Raw genomic sequence first — 22451 nt, 5'->3', positions numbered from 1 at the left:
AATTTCTGATCAACATGTTCTCTCAGTTTATCGAGCATTTTATCTCTTTATGATAGCAAGGAATAAATGAGCATATCATGCTTACAATAAATAGCAGGTTTTCTTCTATATGTTAACCAACAAATCTCCTCAGTTCAAACATTGTTTATAGCTTTGTATTGCAACACTTGCAGTGAGAGAGCTAATATTTTCCTAGCAACACAGTAGAATTCATTTCCTCTCATTCCATCAATCACCTTGTTTTTCAAACAATACCAAAATAATTATCTAAGGCACAGAAAACAGTATTCGTCTACCACTTCAAGGCTGACGGGGGTTTATTAAAATCCTGCAACAATGTTATTCAAAATGTCCAAATATGACTTTCTATCGTTAACTGAAGAAAAAAGCAGTTTTGATTGTGAAAACAAACACTCGGTTTATGCGAGACTGTTTTGCCTAACGAAGAGCATTCGACTAGAGATAAAAGCTACGGATGCTTAATTGAGTGGCAGAAAGCAGTTAGATATAATTTGGTGCCACTTCAAATAAAAGTAAATTTAAGTCCGTACTGTGTTAGTTGTAAATGAGAAGAGCGGTGTTGGGGATATCGGAGATCTCAGCTTCAAGAGAAACACTCCACAATAAAAAAAGCAGAGTTTCATTTCGTTCTTATCGGTAATCGATACAATCATCGCCATATTTGTCATCGAAACCCTTAATCACATGCTCACATGGAACCATATTCCCGCTGAGAAAGCAAAGAAAAATTTCAAAAAATATTTTCCGTTCCTTTGACCCGACCCTCTTTCCGTTGTGAGACAAGGACGAGGGCCCATGGGCATCCTGGCAAGATAATATTGAAATATTTATGTAATCGAGCGCCGCGATTCATAGAACGTCCATGTGTCATAGAAAACAGAAATCATATAACAAAACGACGACAAATAAATGTTTACTTAAGACAAAATGACATGAGGGTAAGAGGTGGTCCAGTCAACGCACACGAAAACCTTCAAATCCAATTAAACCAAGCCTGTAAATAGCCTTGTCGAGATCTTCCGCCGACTTTAAACACTTCACTTCTAAATAAAATATGTTTCTTTTTGCTAAAAATCTAATGATTAAAACTTCAAAAAACGTTTACACTCTAAACTGATGAAAGATTGGCCAATGATGTTTAAAAAACGGATTATCGCCCTTTGTTATGTGTTCAATTCATCGCAGGTGTTGCGTTCGATGACCTCCAAATTGTAACATTTGAAAAAGAAAATAAGTTGAACTAGAAAACCCGAGTTTATCAATATATAAGAAGTTAAAATTTACATAAACAGTGGACAGCAATTTACGTGTAATCTGCGTAAATCGGCATCATTGACTTTATTCGTTTATTGTTGAAGAACACCTAAGAAAACCTTCTTATTCTATTCAATTGCTTATTTAGATCTATCTATGTCGCTAATGATTTGTATATGTTAAATTCCATAGCCCCATAATATACTTACACAGCGTAAAACCTCCCGCAACTTCACTTGAAAACCATCTTAAATCCTTCAGAACAAACTGACTACCTGTTGATTTAAGAAACTTTGATAGCAGAGAATACTGAATAGACCCATAATATAAATATTTGTGTGGATTGTTTTAAGGCATCCGATTGTGTACCCATATCCCTTCATTCTTTCTAAGTTAAATAAATGCAGCCATATATTTGATATACTTCAACAAATTAATTGGGACTTATTACGAATTCTTAACAGAAAATTCCCCGCGCTTCAGCCTTTTAATTAATTGTATTTTACTACTTTAAGGAGCCATCAATTCAATACAGCGTCCCGGTTGAAGGAAAAACCGGAATCATTCAAATTATGGGAAATACGAAATGATCCAAATTGAGGCAGTGTATGCCTAGGCTTTCTAAAACAATTTATAGAATTCATATAACCAAAACGTTCTACTATCTTAAAAGGTAAATTGCTATTGAGGTTTAGCCAAAGGGTTATCATTTATACAATAGTTTCGGTTTCTGAAATCTGAGTACAAAATTAATTATCAGGCGATCAGTAGTGACGGGTGTCGAGCCTACTCTTTTTTAGAATACATGATTCCATGTCTCATTTTTGTTGTACTATTATATTGACACTGTCGGGCATACAAAGCATTAATGGCTAAATGTTTCAATAAAACATAATTTACATGAAAGTGTCGTAGTGGGATTTTCTATAATGTATATAATACAAAACATATTGCTAATTATAACTGGACCTATTGTATTGTATATTCCATTGTTTCTAAGCTTAAGTAGTATGTTTACTTATATGGCGGCATTAAAAAAATAAATATTCTGAGTTTACAATTAATTAAAAGCGATCATTATTGTTATTAAATTACAGAAGAAGAAAAAAGAGATTAATAAAATCTTCTTTTTTCTCTAAGATTGTGAGTTTTGTACCCGTGACACATAATAAACCAAATATTGTGAATTCAAGAAAATTCTAACAAATTGAAAAATTAATTCTGGGAATTCTGTTTTAATCAACAAGCTTATGAATATTCTTTATTCTTTTCGTCGCACGCGCATTGAATACATTCGTCACAAAAACACAGAATTCATCCAAATCATGGAACATTTATGGATTAAAATTCTAACAAAACATAAAATTCTGAAAATTAATCAAATATAATCAGTGACCTCTGAGATTAAACTAACCCCTTTTAGTCAATTCATTACATGCTTAATAGAATGTTGAATAAAAAGGGGCCATTATAATTGACCGTATGACAGTTTAAAGGGATGGTGGTGAGATGGACATGCTTATTGTTAGGTTTGTTGACTGTACTGATTAGACAGCCTTCCCTTTAATTTAATCCACATTTCAACACAGATGTTGGCTTTTGTTACTGTCGATATTAAACTGCTAATAATAGACTCTCAAGTTAATAAAAAAAAATGACGAGGAAGTAGGTTTAAATAATCGCATGGAAGGGATCATAAAGAAAACAGAGTGTGTTTTGTAGTGTTTTACAATTTCGAACATTATGCGATAGTTCAATATTTTTTTCGTGTAACTGAAAAGTTCAAGATGTTGTTCACCCGAAGGAATGACTACTCACTCAAACAGCCAAGATAGGAAAAGAATGTTGAGTGATTTTTTCCCAGAAACAAGATCATCAAATAACGACAACAGTACATGGAACAGGTTGTTATATTTGACGAAATGGCCGATACCTTGTCAGGAATTATGCCATTTGTTAAATTGTTTAAGAAGCAAAGTTATTGATGCGGATTGTCTATTTGCAATGACAAGAAGAATCGTATTGATTTTCAAGAGTTGTTTTACGAAATCTCCTTAGCATCGTAGAAGCTTCAATGGTGATCATATCTTTCCGACAGTTATATGATTTTCTATTGAAAGTGGGAACCCTATTCCACTTTTTACGATATACTGTGAGCACCTTAGATATATCTTATAAACCGATCCTTTAGGATTTATATTCGATGTCTATTTTTTTTTGATTTTCAAAGATGTTCAATTACCATCCTATCAAAGGGGAAATCCCCATTGATTTTCAAAGCTTTTCGGTAATAACTTCCCGAGTTGTTCCCCTTTCTTACAAAACCCTGTAAGCACTTTAATTATGGTCAATCTTTTTGAAAATGTATGTGTTAAGCTTGTAACTGCTCGGATTGATGAGCGTATGTTTCATTGCCTGGTAACCTACGTTTTAAATTTGGACCATTATGCGAAAGTAGTTTTTTTGTTAAATACATGTATACAGTTCGTGATATTTTGCTGAATGTAGTAACCATTTATGGGGCCACATTCCAGATCTGAAAATAAGGCCATTTAGAGTTTCTTTTGATAAAATTTCGACCAGCATTGCTGAGTCCATATGGTGATATAGGTAATAATAATGTGGAAATCCTCAACAAATGAGCCCGTTCTTTATAGAGCTTATTTTCGGATATTTATATATGGACCGTAGGATTATTTTTCGTTTGAGACATTCTGCAAGTTATAATTTTAGAAAGATGTAAATCGTGTTATTTTGAGGTTTATGTGGTAGAGATTATCTAGTAAACAAGTGTAGCGATATGAGTGTGTTTAGATATTGTATCCGCCCCCACTTGTTAATAACTTCATGTACTTAAGACTTTACATCGAGAGCATGTCTAGTTTACCAACCCCAACAGGATTTTCTGACGCGAGCCCACATCAAAGCATTTATTTAGCGAATAACTTTCGGCAATCCCGAGATTTTCTCTAGATGATTTGCAAAAAATCAAGTCAAATTTCTCAAAGCCAAAACCAATAGGACTGTGCAGAGGGTTTAAACAACGGAATGTTTTTTATTTACGGTTATAACACGCGACTACGTTTAAACGTAAACTTTGTGTTAAGTGGACAAACAGAAGAGCGTCTTAACGCTAATATAATGGAAAATATTTCCTTTTCCCTTACTTTTTAATCATCACATTAACATTCTCGAGTCCCAGTTTCTTTCATCTACTGTTTTAGTCAACTATTTTCACGCACTTGTTAAATTCTCTGAAAAGACACCCATGACACAACAGCAATGTTTTAGAGGTATCTATTTCACGAAATGTTTTCTTCTTTCATCCTTGGTGTTTTGTTTGTGTCGTTGTTCGCCATGTTATCAGGTATAACTGCATCGAATGCATTAAACAGTTCATTTATCTTTGTTAGATTTACATATCCAGTTGCAATGTCTTGAATCAGTCCTAATATAAATCAAAAGTAGAGAACACTGTCTATAAAAAAAATTAGCAATAACAAGTGGTCTATGTATGTGAGGTAAATTAAAAGGTGTTTTGGGAGAGTTTAGGGTGGCTGATAAGTCTCTATTATTTATGTCGCCCTAAATAAACGCGAAAAAGCGATATTTTAACAGGTTAACATTGTGGACATGTGTTGTAGCGCTAAAATCCCACATTGCAGCGCTTTCTGGGCGATATTAAAAAGTCAATCCGGCACAATATTCCACATGAGATAGACAGTTTACAGTGAATGTATAGCTTATTTTACTAATCATATTTAAGTGGGGTAATTCAATATGCGCAGATGGCATTGATGTCTGAATTCAGACTAGAGAGTGTTGTCTTTAAGAAGAATTCGTAGTTTAGACGATATCGGTACAATAAAAGTATAGTTATGATGTTTCATCGAATCCTACAATCACAGTTTAGATGGTTAATTAAATCAGCAAATATATGTCACTGATGTTCTATCCTGGTGATTTAATTTTCAACTGGGATATCTGCGGCAACAGCTTTTTTGTCCGCAAATTGCTGCCCCTTATTTCCCTGAATCAAATCGTATATTGAAAGGTCATATATAAGTATAAAGTTTAAAAGCAGATTGAAAATAAATACATTCAGATAAATAACCGGATGACATCTATCTATCTATACTAATATTTGTGACTGTCGTTTGTTTGTCTGTCTGTCTGTTCAGGGTTGGCGGCTACAATAGGGCTGTCCGAGGCTGAAATTTAGTGTATACGGGTAACTCGGACCGGGGAGTAACATAGGCCAAGTGGCGCTGCACTACCACTTCCGGTTTCGGGGTTATACTGCTTTCGGTTCCGGACACAACTCGTACAGTGTTGGATCATCCGTTAGTATAATATAAATGTCATCAAGTATTAAATTGAGAAATTCCCAATCGCCCAGGTATGAGTTTAATTTAAAGTAGTACTCTTTATATTGTAAACAGATTTGTGACACTATTTATTGAGAATAATCGATACGTTAGTAACTTTTCTAAATGACAAAACAAATACACACTAACACTATTTATGGAATAACAATCACTGGTTTATTAACATGCAACGTTTCGACGATGATACTCTCGTCTTTATCATCATTTGCTTGATAAAGACAAGAGTATCATCATCGAAACGTTGCATGTTAATAAACCAGTGATTGGTATTCCATAAATAGTGTTAGTGTGTTACTGTTCAATAACTAAATGCCACTTAAAGAAGTTCTGACAAAACAAATAAGACAAATCCACTTGATCTATCAAGTACAATATATTCAAAAGTTGATTAACATGTCGTTTTCTGTTGTGACATCTATATATAGATACTAAAACAAAAGAAAGTCACTAAAGCAGATTTTGTATAACAAATAAGAAAACAAACGAGTCTTAACGGTAAATTGATCAATATATTCCAGTAAAGGAAACCGTCACTTAATATGCTGCTAAAGGTCATGAAATATGTATTCAACTTTTAAAGCATTAAAATGTCATATTTAATCATGGCCTTAAAACAATAACATGCCCAAGAAAGCACTGTAAATATTTTGTCGAGCAATAAGGCAATTAATAGACAAAATAAAACATATTTTCTATGCCTATCCGACATAAATAAATGATTAAAAGCATAAATGTTATTATTTTTTTCTAAAAGAACTTAACATTGATTTGTCTAGAAATTATTTAAATGCCAGCTTTCATTAAAACTCAAGCAATTTGATTGCAATGCATATTATTGAAGTATCTTAGAACAATATTCACAGTAATTCGTTATCTATTAAGCAAATTGAATTTTTTTTTTTGACAAGGTTTAGAGATATTAATGTGCTTGGCAATTACCCGAGTCAGTAAGTCTTAATAGAATTGCGTTTATTTTGAAACGCTTTAATAATAACGCCCGGTTGCTTTTTTTATTCTGAAATGTATAAATATAGCCTTGGATAACATTGTTTAATAAGAACTGTTGTCTATTAGTAAACGGTTGTTAGTAATATTTAATATGGAATGCTTTAGTGGGACGAATTAAGAGTATTTTGTAATACAGATATCTTTCGTCGAGAGACCATCAAAGATGTTAGAAATCAAAAATACATATGGAGTCGATCCAATCAGTAGGTTTATTGTAGACAGATATACCACGTACCGTGTTTCACTGTTTATACAAGCAATGTAGTTTTATGTAAACAATATTCTTTCCTCCAAGGGCTTGTTTGCCAACAGGGGGAAGTTTCCCGGGGAGGGGCGCTCGGGCGAAAATCCGTTCGCTAACACGCGGTTTTCATCAGGAACTATCGCCAGTTTCCACACTTCTTAATTATATCGCCAGTGAGACGTTAAACATCAAAGACCGCCATTAGGAATTATTTTGACATGTCATGGCTAATCGTTGATCAAATATTCTTATGATTAGTTTCCGCCATTGACGACTTCATTCCAACGCTAGAACGCTTCTCGTGATTGGTCAAGAGAGAAGCGCGTGCAATGTCTGGTGAAGAGATCAGACGTCATCAAGCCGTTGATAAAGTGTTTAGTTATGTGGGTAAGCTCAAGTAAACTGTGTCAAATAACTTCAACTATTTCTCCCATTTCTATCTTTCTTTCATCCATATCGCCGAAAGTGTCAACTACGCAACGCCTCATTACAATATGGCGTATTAATTTTCTACTAAATGTGTCCAAGGCTCAATTATTCGTGTTCAACACCTTAATGGACCAATGGCAATCAGTGTAGCGTAAACACATCTATGTTACATCTTGCTTTTTTCTTGCTGTGATGGCTGCTGTTAGAATCATCTAAACAGTAAAATAGATCTGGTATAATGTTTGAAACTAGCTGATCAAGTTCTTCTCAATTGGCTATGGTTTATGTTTTCAAACGAAACACAGCATTCAGTTGGTGTAGACTTCCCTGTGTATGTTATTACATCAACATGGGATACGTAGCGTTTTTACCGCCATTTCTGTTATGTTAAAACATTTCCCTTGGCTTTAAAACACAGATTGTTGACTTCTGCGCCTCTTTTCCCAGAATCCATAATAAACTTTATAATATACTCATTTCTGTATCGAGGCGGTTGTTATTACAATGAAAGCACTTTAGGGATCACCATTTCTAATCACAAATTTTTTCATCAAGGCGAGAAATGCTAAATATGGCGAAAATTTGAACAAAAAACACAAGCAGTTACACATCCACTTCTGCCTCGGATTTAAAAATTGAAATCAACACCATTAAGTTCAAGAGGCAAGAATTTTCAATTTTCGAACTATTTCTTTCATTTTTTACGAAACCATAATTTGAGCCACAAAGAAAGAAATCCGTCCATTTTTCTAGACTGTAAAAACACCCCAACCCGAGAATATTTGTATAAAGGCGAAAAACTTGTATTTTCTCTTAAAGTTTTTTAATGGAAGGGAAGAGTGGTATTTAGAATAGTGTTGTTATAAGCTATATGTAACCATATTATTTATTTGACATTTAATAATGCACCAGAGACAGACTTAATGACGTCTCGGAGTATATAGAAGCCTAAATATTGGTTTTTACTGTTCCCTTCTATTCACAGGCTTCTATTTCCTTCATAAATAAAACACTAACAAATCTTTGTAATAATCTCTTTTGTAGTTTTCTACCCTTCTTGGCGTTTGACCTCTTCTTTGTTTGTTTTGCCAAAATCAACATACACATATTTTTTCCATAAGAAATTGTAAAAAGAAACTGTAAAATTATCTATTCGACATTTTGAAAGTCTGTCACCTATTTCAAATTATCTCCTTTAAAAAAGCAATTCGCGACAATGGTAGAACTATATTTCGGCTCCCCCACATAGTTGGCTCCTACGGGCAACTGTCCCCCTGTAATTTGTCATTATCCTTTGTTAAAATGGAAAGAAAAACAGAATTGTAAAAATGTTGAGAGGTTGTAGGAAAATGGATGTCTTTAAAGTCGCGTATTTTCAGACATGCTGGAAACCATTTCATTGCTGAGAGTAGATTTCAAAGCGGCGCCAGGGTCGTTTAATAATACGGATATTTAAAACGACAACTATTCGCATTACGACTACAATGCCGATTTCTGTTAGGTATAACCCTTATATGTTTTCATAAAGCATTTCTTATTATGATAACAGATCTGAGAAAAAGCGATACTCATACAATAAAACAGCAAATGTCAACTAAACATTACCTTTGACATTTTGTCAGTATTAACACTTTAGTTCTGTAACCCACTTAGCCCTAATAAAAGTCCAGGCGACAAATACCGTCCACAAGGTATGTAAATGCTTTCTCATGTTTGCAAACAAAATTCCACAAAAACCGACAAAATGTCGAAAGAGAAAATTAGCGATTTTGTTGAAATTACTTGACACATTCTCAATGTTTTTCATCTCGGTTTAAAACAAACTTTGTGTATTTTGGTCACAAATACCTCATCACACCAACAAAGTCAACGTGGACGTGGTCATTTAATGTTAAATGTGTAACATACTTGCTGTTCTTCGAGAAAATAACAAAAAGCTTTATCCCCAGAATGCTCTAATTTTGATGATATATATTACAGTTGATGACAATTATGGGAGATATGATAAAGAGTTGACAGTTTTTGCTATAATAGTTTTCCTCCCATTGCTAACGATCCCTACGCGCAAGCGAATTATTGAAATAAAATTGAACCATCTGTTATCCCGAAATGACCTAGTTTGTGTCGAGTGGACGTTAAACCCCATTTCTCTCTCTCTTTCTCTCTCTCTCTCTCTCTCTGGCGGTTTCAGTTATCGTCGGAGAGAAAGAAATCTGTTAAAAAATGATATACAGCGTTCATTTTTGGGATTATATTTATCTTTATTGATATGTCTCTTTGTAACTAAACCAAACCCTGCAGATGCTACAATAATCACAAAGGTTTATGAATATAATAATACTGTAATATTGAGAGTATTTTTTGACGGAACAACCCAGTTGTTGGTGTGTATATTTTTAGTTGCCTGGCAATTTTTGTTTCTAATTTAGTTATCATATTAGTCAACAACTATCAGTATCTACTAAGTGGAAACTGCTTACCTATCAAACACAAGCCTCTACCAATTTCAATCGCTTGATTTCTATCTGGAAATCGGAAACTCCATTCTGTAGAGGGTGTAGACAGGCATGTCCTGACCACTAAGTGTAAAAGAGGAGTGGGGTGTGACGATTGGACAGGGTTGCGAAGAATACGGTACTAATCTGAAAAGTAGACAATACTAATGGTGCTTCTTCATCTAAGAATTAATTACGAAGATCTACAGAACAAGGTAACCATTGAGGTCGGACCGTAGCGAAAATGAACACTATAATTATTTTTTATTGTGAAATTCTTTGAAAATATTGACCTGTTATTGGATGAACCGTAACGACTAGTTATAAGGATGGACCTTCTCGAGAGTTTTGTCTTCTCAGATTATTACGATAAATAGTGATAAAACTTGCCAGATGTTCAGTAACATCGAGTGCAGTGAAATATCGAATATAAAACGAAAGAAAACGGATTGAAAAACATCTGATTTTAACCAGATTACAGAAAGAAATGTTAGCCGCAGTGGCACAGTTAAAATGCACTGACTCACTAACCAGGAGGTCCCGGCTTTGTTTCTTGGATTTTCCGGTGAGTTCCGCATGTCTATGGTAGAGGAAGGAATGTCTGGCAAGGAACAAAATCTATTCATTCGGATGGGGCGAAAGACCGAGGTCTCGTGCACATGTTGTGTTCTCGTAAATGAACTCGTGATAGCTGGAATTTTAAAATAGGCTCTGTCGCCGCTGGACGGGCAAAATTTCCCTCATTGCACACTGCATGGCGTATGACCGTCTTCGTTATCCCGGCCGATGCAATAAAGTAGGACGTGAAACCACATTTCAGTTTACAAAACCGGTAAATCACTCCCGATTCCAAAGTTTCATTAAATCAAACCGTTTAGGTTTCTTGGTGCGATAAGATAATTAAGGTCATTCAAAACCAACCACCGAAAATGTCCTAAATGATAAATCTATTTTCCTACTAAGTTAAACAATTTATAACCGTTTTAAATATAATCAACGCGAAAACAGAACAATATTGTAAAGTCATTTGACATTTGTAATAATAGTGATGATATTGGTGTAAATATTATGAAAACTTCCACCCAACTGTGCTTTATTGACAAAATATGGCATAATATATTTCACAGCTTACTAACTGCTGTGTGTAAGTTTATTTAAGCATTTCTACCGTGACTGATAAAATATATTCCATATACATTACTCATTAATGAATTATTAAATCGAGCTTTGCTTTAAAACATCCCTTAAGCATAACGGTAAAAAGTGTCTTTATTATATAGCGTTGGTCCGTATCGCTGGAATTATTATTACTAAAAGAAATAAAACCCAAATTTATAAATAAAAACATCCTGCCATGTGCGAGAAAGAAAAACAAATACATTACCCCGAAGAAGTTGTAGTTACACGACAATATACATGATGTGTTATTTACCAACCCTTGCGTTGTATCAGCATGTTTTCATGGAACACGAGTGTGTAACAGACATCAGCAGGCCTGTGAAATATACATTAAGGCCCTAAAACTAATTGGTCTATTAGTATTTAAAGGTTTTGCCATATGGCTTATTATAATAATTCATATAACATATCAACCAGTGGATAGTTAAATATATAGAAAGGTTTGTTTTACGGTCATGAGAAAATTAGAAGAATGCTTGGATGTGATCCTTATGAATGAAAAAAGGCAGCAGTTCTCTAATTTATGTACGTAAAGTTGTTCCCCAGAGTACAAAAAGGAGAGTTCATGTCAAGGGCAACTCCATTGCTTGGGTCATTCTAAACTTTATTCTATCTTTGCATTCAGGAGTGGGTGGATGGATGGAAGTATTTCAGACGGAATGCAAACTGCCAAATTGAACTTGAACTAAAGAATATATACGAAAGAATTTCATTTTTCTATCGTCATGTTGAATTATTTAAAAGCTGCGTTACGTGTTCAGGTTTGGTCTAAGTGGTTAATTACTTTTAACATGACAAGCCTTATCTTTCGATGACGACATAACAAAAACTGGTTTATTTTAAGAATTCAAATTTTCACAGTTTCTATTTGAAAGGCGCGGATTAAACTAGATACAACAGATTATGGCCTAATAGCACTTCTTTTAATTAATTATAACAATGAAACGTCTTTTATTTCATAACGAGTTGTTTACCTTTAATACGGATATTCGAACGTATTGTCTATAGCCTACTGGATACAGGAAGCCGCTGTGGCTCGGTGAGTAAGGCATTGGCTCTCTAACATGGAGGTCCCGTGTTCAGTCCTAGTGTTCGCCGAGAAAGTTCATCGGAATTAGCCGACGTAGTTCCCCCTTGTCAGTGGTGCAAGGGACACCGTATAGTCGTTCGGATGGGACACGTAAAATATCCCATGGCAGTTTGAATTAGATATAGGAGTAGGCGTATGTCCGTCTTCATTAGCCCCGTCGAAGCAGAACAGTAGGCCGTTCAGCCCCATTTCATTTTATTTTATTTTCTATTGTATACACACACTGACGTGTCTGCTTTATTTTGGATATTCCACATTAATCGCTTGCTTTTCTAATTGGGATTGGCTTCTTACCATTCCAACCACATTTATACAAGGTTTGTTCCATCAATTGATTCGGATAGGAAACGCCATACAAATGATTAAAATATCAAAGTAGGCTACTATTGGATTTAGATTTCAATGTCACTTGATTTTGGTCTATATATCAGGAACCGAAAAAAGGACCCATCTACGTGAAGTTGATTTCTCCGAAGGCCTAATACTTAATCGAATAGAAATGTCGTAGCTTCAGATTATGGAAAAATATGCGGATGAATGCAGATAATGCCAATATTCCCAGGAATACTTTTATCAAAGGCACAATAAACCAGGTCGTCCACATATCTTCAAAATCATAAATATTGTTTTAATGTAGGCCTAACGACCGTTATTATGTAATTTTCGAGAAAATTGGTCTGATCTGTATTAATGTTACTTTATTTGTCTAAGACAATGCAAAATTAATTTATTTATTTTTCAAAGTTAGAATAGACCGTTTTGAATAATCTTTGGGCCATAAAAGTAGCATACCTTTGCTTGTGTATGACATAATATTAAAGATAACCCCGCGTTGCTTTACTGAAAGACCCATCCATGCTACTAATTTAGGTCTACTGCATGCAGTTTGTTTTTATAAATGATAATGCTGATCAGGGTGGGTAATTTTTATAGGTAAATGTTTACTTAACAACAATCACCTTGTGACATATATACATATTATAGAAACTATTTCACCATTTATCAATGACTGAATGTGTATTTGTTTTTCCACAGGTGCCTAACACAAGGGGAGGTTACTCTGAGAAGATGATATGATGTAGCATGACCATCCAGTCATTTTCAGATCTACATCATAAGAAAAACATGACAGCTTAGCGGAAATCAATGTTACGTTAAAGGCCAGACGATGGAACGATATTAATTTATGTATTCTGCCAATTTATTCATCCAACGTGCTACATATTGCGCACATTACACCAACTTTGGCTCAAACATATGTGAAATCGGCGAGTATTGGATGAAAAGCCACCCAGAAAGTTGCTGATCGGCTTACTAAAATGAAGTAAATGTTTAAGGTCACGAATTGTTAAAATAAATATTATGTCGTTTATACCAGTATTGTTTGCTTTTGTTCCTCCGTCTTGCCTTTTGAGCACGAATGGTTTTCAGCTGTGAACAGCTCGTCAAGGCGCTACCAACATCATGCCTCTTCTATGTAAACTGACGATTGTTTTCTTTTTCGCCAATAACCACATGATTCCCAAGTATCATTTCGCAGCGAGTGTGTCTTGCACATTGGATCAAAGTGATGGCGGAACGGTTAGTAGGCAAATCACCTTTACCAGCGAAAAGCATCAGGAAATCAGCCTCTGATTGTTTTCTTTCTTTGTCTTGGGAAATGAGGCGAGGAAATAGCCGTGAGTTTGGTAAACTAAGCACACACAGATTTTGTCCATATTGTTAGTTTCACACCCTAACTGATGGCCGCCGTCTTTACTCGTCTCTCTACCAACACTTGTAGTAGAATCGTTTGATGTTGGATGTATCACACGCTATGGCTATTCACCCCACCCCTCATTATAAATACGACTTGTTCACGATACACTAGATTATTTATTTTCTCTTCTTTACTATTTATCCACTGACCTTCTCTTGTTTTATTTTTTTTTTATTTGACGATTATAAATACATCTCTATTTGGTCATTATACTTAAAGGAGCATTATAATGGGTTTCTCTTTGAAGAATTTAATTCGATATTATTTCAGGAATAACCTAAATATAGACTGACCAGCAGGGTATGCTTACTTTCTAGAACATTTGATACCACTTCTGATTGATTTGGAACGTTAACATAGTTAACAAATTTCCATATACCAATTTTAAAAATGACATTTCAGACTCTCGTCAACTAAATCCGATATTCCTGCCTGCACCAGAAATGAATTAAGTTCAAAATAATAAAGCAAAGTATCATTACTTTCTAGAACATTTGATACCACTTCTGATTGATTTGGAATGTAAATATGGATAACAAATTTCCTTGTACAAATGTTATAAATAATATTTCAGACTCTCGTCAGATAAATCCGATATTCCGGCCTCCGCCTGAAATGAATCAAGTTCAAAATAATAAAGCCATACATCTATTGTAAAATGAGAGAAGTTTTATTTTCACAATACACACTTTATGATGAAAGCTTAAATGGAGAAGTACGGGAGTGGGCTCACCAATGAATAGTTGAATTATATTTCCCGCATTGGGAAATCTAGCGGATAACCAGAATGTAGATAGATCCAAGGATTCCATATAACTGTAATCCAGCAATATTATAGAATATTTTGAATGCAAAAACCGGCTGTCATTCTAAGGAAAAATTTGTCGAATGTGACATTTTTATTAGCAAAATGGTAAAACTGCATACTGATTTTAAATTCTTCTTAATCAAACACGAGAATTTTTAAAAGGTTTAAAATATCTGTTTGGCCATGTACAATTTTTTTTTACACTTATTGTACAAATAAATCGAAAACGAATCAAAAGTAATGTCTCATTTTAAAGGAGCTAAGTCGCTATTCTTTGGTACTCAGGAATGGACACAAATGGGTCTCAACGCATATAATAGTGTATTATGATTGTATATAAACTGATTTACATTCAATCGTTTCTGTTTTACTGTAATTTATGTTTGGCGAAATAAGCAAATGGCAGTGTTTGGTGTCTGGTTATTCCAGTCTACATCGGTAGTATTCTCCTTTGGGGTATGTTTAGTCTCGTTCATCGAGTCGCTTAATTACAAATGGCACTCGAAAGCATTTTGGCACGCAATTCGTGTGCCAATTTTAAATTTTTATTTTGTCTTAAATATTGGATATCAGAAGCCCGTTTTTTCGCGGTAAGATAACAACATCAATGTTGATTTGAATTGGCCAATAAGTCGTGTTTGCAATGTCGAAGACTGTGGATGATATTAAGCTAGCGATTTGCCTCCTTTAATAAGACTGCTATGCTAGCCTTATGAATGCCCCGGTATAGATTAAATCAGTCCTACTAGGAGCTAACTGGTTAGGGTTAAGGTTGGAAACAATCTGATTAAAACACAGATTCTATTTTGTTTCGTTTTTTATGGTTTAAAATTTCGTTTTACTTGTCTTTAATACACTAGGATCTGGAAGAGTTGTTATATTACCCGCTTTCTTGTTGATGTGAGGGATTAGCCAATGAAACGGTTTGTTACAGCGAGTTCTTGACGTGCAATGTACGGAAATGTGGGTATCCCACTCGAATCAATAAAGTTGATTGATTAATCAAATGTCTGACGTCATAGGGTCAAAAGTCGCCAATGTGATCCCTGACGCGATCTCCCACAACAACTGGTGAGATCTTCATATAGTAGAGGCCATCGAAAGTATAAAAACGAAACGAAATATAGATCTGAATTTTAATCAGATTGGGTTGGAAACCTCTGTGACTGGAGTAACGTACACTCGAATGTCTTAGTTCTGAGGCTCTGAAACATAGTTCATTAATTAATACTAGCAGGATACCCGGCTTCGCTCGGGGGTCATAACTCCGAAAACGGAAGTGGTAGACTAACGCCACCTGGCCTATGTTACTCCCCGGTCCGAGCTACCCCTATACCCCAAATTTCAGACTCGGGGCAGACATAGGGTAGCCGCCAACGCCGAACAGACCGGCTTCGCTCGGGGGTCATAACTCCGAAACCGGAAGTGGTAGACTAACGCCACCTGGCCTATGTTACTCCCCGGTCCGAGCTACCCCTATACCCCAAATTTCAGACTCGGGGCAGACCTAGTGTAGCCGCCAACCCCGAACAGACAGACAGAAAGACAGACAGACAGACAAACGACAGTCACAAATATATATATAGATTATCACCTCACTTTATTTAAACGATATTAAACCAGATATACCTTTTAAAAATGATATTGTAACAAAATAAGCATAAATGTATTAATATCGATATTATAAAACGATATCAATTATTGTCTTTAGTAAATGTACTCTTTAATAGAAATTGCAAATGTTATGCATCTTAAAGGCAATAAATACATCATTAAATAAAGACATGTGTGGGCTTACTCGGTTAATCAAGATAAAACAGATTATTATCAACAATAAAATAAAGAATTTAACTCCTGGTTATATTTATCTCCATCACATCGCATCTTCAGAAAAAAAACACAGCATAAAAAAACAAACAGTGATAAACTTGACATCAATTTAAATATACATTATATACGAATCTGATTTTATAAATTTTTCAGTGAAGTCATCCGAGTACATTGTACACATGTACATATTTAAAACTGTAGGGTTTAAGATGGCATCTTAGATCAAATCTTCAACTTAGAAATAGTCAACCACTAATTTCTAAAAAAAATTAAATCTGTGACAAGGCTTAAAGTTTTTAACTATAATGATAAGCGTGTGTGCCTTGAAACTTAAAAAAACCTAAACGATCTGTAAGATAGATAAAACAGTTGGACAGCTTTATATGTCAAATCTAATATTATTTATAATTTTATCGTAAAAGAAATATTTTCTCGTGCGACATGGTGGTCGATTTTTTTTAAAGATAAGACAATTCAAGAAATTAGTTTTGATGGTGTAATCTTGTGGGTGGTGGGGGCTTGATATATTTACTTGCTTCAGTAAAGGGAATATACATGTATCTAAAGTCTAGAAAGGACAGTTCATTCGTGTCTATCAATGTTGATATATTAGTATAACTCATTGATCTATTGTAAAAGGTATATTACCTCCCTTTGTAGACTGAACATTATCAGTTCAATTTTATAACAGTCCTGTACTGAGAGAGAGAGAGAGAGAGAGAGTAGGTCGTTTCGGGACTAACATAAAGTTAGTCTTTGCAGTAATTCGCATAGGCATCTTAAGCAGTGGGACGAGACCCGGAGAAAACCCAACAAGGTTGGACAGACAACCCTACTCCATGTCGGGGGAAAACCCAACCAGGTTGGACAGAAAACGCTACTCGGGGGTCACGGTGGCTGAGTGGGTAGCCTGGAGGTCGAGTGTTCGATCCCTGCATTGGCCGAGAAAGTTCATCCAGATTTTCCGACGTTTTTCCCCCTTGTCAGTGATGCAGGACGGAGGGCCTGGCAAGGACAGCCATCTAGTCGTTCGGACGGGACAAAAACCGAAGCCCCGTGTACAAATTTTAATGTTCGCTGCACGTAAAAGATCCCTTGACAGTTAAAATTCAATATAAAAGTAGGTCGTACTTCCGCTGTCCGTGCAAAATTTCCCTCATGGCACACTGTATGGCGTATGCCCGTCTTCATTAGACCAGTTCGAAGCAGAACAGTAGGACGTTAAACCCCATTTCATTTCATTTCTACTCCATGTCACGTCAAGTACAAGCAGAGAATCGAAACAATGGTAGACTTTATGATCTAAAGCCACCCACCCCGTTCAATATTATAAGTGTCCTGTACAAGGTAGACACTTTAATATTATTTGCTTCCAGTTCGCTGAAAGATGTAATTAATTTTCAGAATTTATTTTGTCGATGCAGCATTTAGCAGTGATCACTCTGGAGATTGTTTCAAATCTGCCTACATTGACTTGCACATGCATCCTTTTATTCCGTAAGTTGCAGTAAATGTCGCACGTGTTTACTTGGGCATACATCCTTTTGAAAAAACCCAATGGTGCAAAATGCACTTTGAAGCAATATTTTCCGGAAATCTTGGTAAAAATCATGATTCGTTAAATATAGGCCGTAAAAAGAGTAACTACTTGTTAGAAGCGTTAAAGTTGTCACATTAAATATTTTGTTTGTGGCAAGGATTAGTGTGACAATCTTAAACATTGCCTCGCGAAGATGAGGATCTACATGAAATAAATTAAGTCTGAAACAATTAAGTCTGGAAATCAACGATATACAAGAAATAATTAAGTCTGGAAGTCAGCGATATACAAGAAATAATCGAATCTGAAATTCTGCGATATACAAGAAATAATTGAATCTGGAAATCAACGGCATAAGTGAAATATTAAACTTTGGTAGTAAACTACATGTATATAGTAAATCCAGCGGTGACGCCAGGAAATGACGCCGCTTGTTGGGATCACCAGGCAAAAGGAATGGGCCCCTGGACTGGATATAAATACTGCAAAACATATTGTAATGCATAATGGGCCGATCTAGTAGGTGAAAGATGCCCGGATCGGTTTTAAGACCTGATCCGACCCGATATTCTATGCACCGCCTATGGAAAGCCAATGCCCTTTCCAGTCCTACATTTTTGTAGCTAGCGAATTATTACTTTGGTTCATTTTAACATTTTGAGGTATTCGTACTTTTTATTGAATTAACACAAGAGATTTCCGCTAAACTCTCAATTTACAAACTGAAGGCTGATAACAAATAACACTTGAGAGTACATAGCGATAATTTATATCCTACAATGTCTAACAACTATTACAGATTGGTTCAATTTCCTTCATTCTATTAGGCATTAAATAAAACTTAATGCAGAGAAACAGAAAAAAATGGCAATAAACTTTAAAGATGAAAAGAATGTTTGGTGGCTATATATTAGTATAAAGTTAACACAAAGGGGGAAACTTAAATTGATTGTGTACATGGCTACAACAGAAGACTTGTCAATTAAAACATACATCACAAACTTAGTGGTGTAAGTAAATTATATGTACTGATATTCCACTGTCCAATGATATGATAAGAAAGTTAAATATTGTTTTACTGATAACAACCTGGGTTGATAAATGTTTATTGTTGGTGTATTTAAGACATGCGATTCTTTTATTGTATGATGTACAAGTCTTGTAGACTTGATTGATCTAAATAACAATATGAAGTTGAATTTTTAACTCTATTATATCTTGTTATAAATATGGATTGCCTTTTTTCTACCTGAACTATCTTCATCTGACCACAATTAACTATCAAACTTAACAAGGATATTAAATATGCATTATGTTAGAGCCAAATCTGCCCATTGGGTTTCATTGTGTTATATAAATAATTATTCACATGACAAACCCATAATCAACTCTCTAGACAATCAAATGACTGACATAATAAATGGATTAGACCAGCCTCGCCGTTTATTGTCGTAGCAATGGAACTTGACAATCGAGATCATTCGGGTTAAATCTTGTCGAAACTTCAAAGATTCATAACTTTGCCTAGAATAAAGTAATTCGACAAAATATTCATTTTTTATTATCTATCTTTAAACTATTATAACAAACACAACCAGATCTTTATCATAATCATACATAATGCATATTTAAATGATTTCTCATATATTATCAAAAACATCAGATTATTATTACATAATCTAAATCGTGAAATAGATTTAAGTGATATTTTTTAATTCTGATCCAAAATGTCACCTTTACCTGTAAAAAAAAGAAAACGATGGGGTTTAAAATGCATTTTAAAAATTCAAAACAGATATCTGGAGCGTTCTGCTGTCTTTGGCGTAAAAGCAAAGAATCACCCAGCCGTGAAATCGGTGGGGTTTAAATATTTGAAAACTTAATAAAATTGAAAAGAAAATGGGCTTAATAAGTGATTCACTTTACTTTGAGGCGGATCGTTACTTTAAACACATAACTCCCGATATTTAACATTCTTGATGACGTAATATCAAATACATGATGGTTGTTTGAAAGTATCGGTTCTGTAGAGCAAATATTGTACGTCACGTCAACATCAAAAGGTTAGATTAATGAGTTGAACAACCTGTTTAATTGTTAAACATGATACTTGGTAATCTGCATTTATTCTAAATATCCTTTTAACCGGCAGAACACATGTATAATTATTTCGGTTCATTACCAAAACCCGAAAACAAATTTAGTCTTTACCATTTGATCTGCTCATTGTCTGTCTTTCTCATTACCCAAACGACACCACTAAAAGAAACCGCTGTTTGCCTTAGATACTCTGTAAAATGGAATCTTTTGACACAAATATTGATGGTAAGCGTTTTTCAGGCTTGTAGAAGTGAAGATATTTCGGCGGGATGGAATTCAAGATCTTTTACAAGACAATAACAACTATCAGAAAGTCATTTTCATTGAGTAATGATGTAAGCGGCTGTTGTCATTAATCACAGCTCGACGCAGCTTGCTACATCAGTGTAAATATCTTGTCTTGATGAAGGAGTAAAAGGGCACCCAAGTGACCCCTATAAACACTGGATTGCCGGATCGGCATTCTGCACGTGTCACCTGAAAATTCAATCAGAAGCATCATCAATTAATAAACGATAAGGATAATTAAGTAATATAAAAGAGAAGGTTGGACTACCGTGTAATAATGATCTTAGATTTTAAGATGAGGTAGGGTGATCATACGGACTTAATCTAGAGAGTTACGTCAATTTCGGATAGGCCTGTTGCAACATAATCCATAGAGATTTTTTTTATTTGTACCATATAGACAGCTTAGAAAATACTAAGTCTTCTACGCCGCCACACACCTCACACCACCCAATTTGTACTGAGTATTATCTAATTTGTCCGGAGTAAAATATCCTGGTCGCTCCGGTTTGAATTGAAATCTGAATTCAGGCCTACTCTTACACTATAAATTATTATTGTATAGCCTTTATTTATTTAAAAACTCCATTTTTCTCAAGAGGTAAACCTTTCTATTTGTGCAACAGAAAAGTAGGACGTTAAACCCCATTTCATTTCATGTCTATTTGTGCAGAACTCAAATAGTATATAACATCGGAAATAAACACAAATGCGTGCGTAAAAATTTGACTTCAAATGGTATGACGTAGACTTTAAAGTCTAAATCGCTAATATTTGGGATCTAGAAATTGACACAAATGGGTCAGAACGCACATGATAATGTAATATGAATGTACATAAACTGATTTACATTCAATCGTTTCCGTTTTGGCTCAATTTCAAATCAGTTTGAAGTCTCAATCGAATAGCAATCTCTAGCGTCTGGTTAGTCCAGTCTTCACCAACAGTATTTCTTGCGCATGTTCTCCAGATAAGAATATGGCGTCACCGTTTGACATGACTTGTGGAATATGTCTAGACCCGTTCTTCGATTCCCTTGTTACAAATGGCGCTGGAACGCATTATGGTTCACGAACAGGCATTATGTAATAGCTAAATCTGCCTATTTGCAGGTCTATCTTTGGGCCTTAAATGTTATATATTAGACATTTATTAACATAACAAGATCATAATCAACTCTCGGTTCGGTCATTTAATGATTTAATTTCAAAATGGAGAAACGATGCTAAGACTCGAATGACCAGTACGGTGATTACGATCAATGCACATATTATCTTGTCAAGACTACAACCATTGATAACTTCGCTCAAAATAAAGTAATTTGAATGAAATTTTCAATATATTTATTTTGCTTTATCTATTTTTGAAATATTATAGCGAGAATGGCCAGCTTTTTATCTCAATCTTACATAATTGCCCCTTTAATTAAATAAGACTAACAAACATTAACTGACCTATTTCTAACTCTTATATTACTTGCTCGCTTCTATGTACATATAATAGAAGGCAGCAATAATATAGCTCCAAGCAATGAACACCTCTACTTAAAGGAAAAAATACAACATCCGGGCTAGGAGCAGTTAATCTCATCTATCTAATGATGAAAACCACAAAGATAAACATGAAAATATTATTCATTTATAAACTAGTCCTATTAACGTCGTTGTTGCCCGCCCAGATAAAATTAAATATTATGTATCTGCTATAATTATGTTTTTTCATGGAATGGTGTCCATCAGCTAATCAATTTCTGTATTTTTATAGCCTGTATGACCCAGCAAGCTAACAAAAACGTTTACTTTGTCCCCCATAAATACACGAAATTCATATTTCCCGTGTATTATGAAAGTCTCGATCGTTTCGCGTTTATTTGTCTGCGTTTCGCCATCTTTCTACACCTGTGAGTCAAAATCTATACCGGCAGCTGTTAATGAAACGAAAAGTAAGCACAAACAGTGAGTTTTACCTCAATAACCTTAGCATATATTCACAAATGTTATTGAAATCATTACCGTAAA

At 34.8% G+C, this 22451-nt stretch overlaps 1 long non-coding RNA gene across 1 annotated transcript; it reads left to right on the top strand.

Annotated features, from left to right (window-relative positions):
- The first annotated feature begins 4534 nt into the window (after window positions 1–4534).
- LOC126817468 (uncharacterized) lies at window positions 4535–13480 on the top strand. Its single transcript, XR_007679018.1, has 2 exons — window positions 4535–4568; window positions 13144–13480. It is a non-coding gene; the product is annotated as an uncharacterized LOC126817468 (long non-coding RNA).
- Window positions 13481–22451: the final 8971 nt, after the last annotated feature.

Source organism: Patella vulgata, chromosome 4 (genome assembly GCF_932274485.2).
Source record: "Patella vulgata chromosome 4, xgPatVulg1.2, whole genome shotgun sequence".
Classification (NCBI taxonomy): domain Eukaryota; kingdom Metazoa; phylum Mollusca; class Gastropoda; family Patellidae; genus Patella; species Patella vulgata.
This window is presented reverse-complemented; position numbering and strand designations above follow the sequence as displayed.